General features: G+C 29.0%; 1 long non-coding RNA gene across 1 annotated transcript; it reads left to right on the top strand.

The window, feature by feature from the left end:
* Positions 1-328: 328 nt before the first annotated feature.
* LOC128281642 (uncharacterized) lies at positions 329-2,509 on the top strand. The gene is made up of 3 exons (XR_008271895.1): positions 329-470; positions 913-984; positions 2,219-2,509. It is a non-coding gene; the product is annotated as an uncharacterized LOC128281642 (long non-coding RNA).
* Positions 2,510-3,207: the final 698 nt, after the last annotated feature.

Below are 3,207 nucleotides of genomic sequence, written 5' to 3'. Positions count from 1 at the left end.
ATTAATGTATTTATTATTAAATTGATATTATATGATAAATAAATAAAAATAAGGCAAATGTGTGGTAATGATTGGGTACAAGTGTATTAATAAAAATACATATACTTGTAATGCTTGTATTTAAGTATTAATAGATATTTATTATTTATAAAAGATATTTATTAATTAAATAATTATATTATAAGATTTTATGTGAAAAATAAATAAATAGTTGACAAATGTATGGTATGTATAGTGACATGTGTAATATTAGTATATGTACATTTATAAAATACATGTATATTTACTTATTATATAAGTATATTATTAAGTTATTATTGTTATATATATATAAAACAAAACAAAGTAAAAGAAAAGAAAAGAATAGAAAGAAACAGAGAAGAAACGAAACAGGGGAGAGAGGAGGAGAAAAAGAAAGGAAAGAAAGGAAAAAGGGGAAATAGGGATTTTGAAGCTTGGAAGTTTAATAGGTAAGTCAATTTAGCCCTTTTTACTTAATTTTGATGTTTTAGAAGCCTTGGAACAAGGTTTTGATGAAATTAAGTTAAGATTTTGAAAGTTATTAGATTTCTAGATATTGGTTATGTTAAATAAAATGATGAATTAAAAGCTAAATTGATAGAAATTCAAGTTAGAAATGAAATAAGGATTGAATTGTAAAGTAATTCATAAGTTTTATGTTGTAGGGGTTTAATTTGAGAAAATTTCAAAATTAATGAAATAAGCTGAAATTTTAATAGTTAAATTTGAGTTTGGATGAAATTTGAATAGAAATGAAGAATGAATTAAGTTAGTAAAGTGAATGAATTAGTTAAGACCTAATTGGAAATAAGGTGTAAATTGAATAGAAATTCAATTAATTGTTATAATGAGTGCTGAAAGTTAATGGTATAATTATTTTAATTTCCGTAGCTAATGTTGTCTCGGGAAATCTCGGCTAAGCAAGACAAGACAAAGACAACAGGAGTTAGCTTGGAAACTACGGTTTGTATTTCTATAAACTGAACTTAATAGTTAATTGTTATGTTAATATTTGAATTGCTTGATAATGGAAATGCTAAGGTAAGAATTATAATGTTTTATAATTTATTGAATTTGATTATTAATTGTTGTATCATGATTGATATGTGACAAGTAATTAAAGTATGAAATATTTGAATGTGTGATTATTGGAAAATGAATTAAAAGGTCTGTTGTATTAAAATTGAATTACATGTGAACTGATAAAGAAAGGTATTGAAATGAAGTGAAATTAAATTACGAATGAAATTGAATATTTGAAAGTTTACTAAATACCCTATTAACAGTGTCGGGCTAGTTGGATATAATTGGCATGCCATAGGATTGGAAGTGTTCAGGGATATTCTGACTGTGTGTCGATGAGACACTATATGAGTCGACTACTGTGACTGTTCCGGATTCGTTTCGAAGAGGTACTCCATACTTGAATGTTACTGTTACTGTTTCGGATTTGTTCCAATGAGGTACTTTGTGTACCGCTACTGTTATTGTTACTGTTACCCTTACGGTGTATTTCGGCTTCGGCCGATGAAACACTGTATACTATCCCCGGTGTGTGGGTTGGATCCGTATATCTGTCCAGGTCTGAGTCATGTTAATAGGGGTAATGAAAAGTATTAAAGACTGTCTGCTACTGAATAATTGACTTTTACAGAATAAACGACTGATACTGAATAAATGAATATTACTGATTACAGAATAAACGACTGATACTGAATAAATGAATATTACTGATTAATCGATTATTATTGTTGACTGACTAGTACTGAACGATAAAGATCAATTGGTTGTTACCAAAGAATATTGACTATTATTGAAATGAGATAGTACAGAATATTGAATGAAAAGTGGATAATATTATTACTCAAATGAATTGTAAATAAAAGTACTGAAAAACTAATTGTTACTGAATAATAGACTACTACTGAATGTCTGAATGATACTGAACACAGGTTATTACTGGATAAATATGAAAAAAATCGACGGATAATGAACAAACATTAAAATTGTATGCATTTCATCGAAAGTGATTAACAAGATCTTAGCATTATATTTCAAAAACAAATGATTGAACTATTAGGAGTAATAGATTGAATTCTCAAGGTTCATTGATATATGATTTATTATTGACTTAAGTATCGGTTTATAGAAATACCACTGAGTTTATACTCAGCGTATGGTTTGTTTTCGTGCGCAGGTTAGGTTAAAGACAGATAGTCGAATCAGCATCATAAGCCGATCCCGAACTCAAAAAGGTAAAGCATGTTAATTATCGGTAATGGCATGTACCTAGGATGTCTTAAGTGTGTTATATTGGATTGTGATTGTAATAGTGAAATAATTAAATTAATAATTGATAATAATACATGATAAGTGTTTAAATTTAAGTATTAGATAATATATAAAATGCGTTTGGATTGATTTAATATTTGCATTTGTATTGGTTGTAGATTGAAATTTACAGGATTGGTAAATTTTTAAAATACAAGGTTCATTTTGAGTTCACATAGTTTGTCACATGGGCATGTGCCTTGGTTGCCACGGCCGTGTCATAAAGTCAGTTTAGTACATGGGCAGGCCACATGGACGTGTGTCATGGCCGTGTTTAAAAGTCAGTGTTGCATACGTGTTGAGGAGACGGACGTGTCCCATGTCGCACGGGCATGTTAAATTAGTCACACGGTCGTGTGGTACTGTTCAAAAGAAGAAAATTTAAAATTTCACGAAAAATTTACTAAGCTTTAGGATCGAATCCCAGTTTGTTTTAATTACACTTGTAAAGTACTGTGGACCCATTAAAGTTATATTTAGATGGATAATATTGCATTTATACTTGTTTATGTGCAAATATACTGTAATGACTAGTAATACTCTGTAATCCTATTTCGGTATCGGGATGGGGTTGAGGGTGTTACATTTTAGTGTTAGGGTCACACGCTTATATCATCAATGCATCATTCAAACCAAAATTATAAACATGCCAAAATCCTTCAATTTGGCCTAGCTCATATCTACCTAAAACATCAACTTTAATTCACATACACATAACAAGTTTTGATTCAATTCAAAATACCCTATTATGGTTTCAAACAAAAACACATGTTTACATATATATATATATATACCAAACCAACATAACACTTATAACTTCATTTACAATTCATCCACAAAATAATTATCAACTAG

This window comes from Gossypium arboreum, chromosome 10, assembly GCF_025698485.1.
Source record: "Gossypium arboreum isolate Shixiya-1 chromosome 10, ASM2569848v2, whole genome shotgun sequence".
NCBI classification, from domain to species: Eukaryota; Viridiplantae; Streptophyta; class Magnoliopsida; order Malvales; family Malvaceae; genus Gossypium; species Gossypium arboreum.
This window is presented reverse-complemented; position numbering and strand designations above follow the sequence as displayed.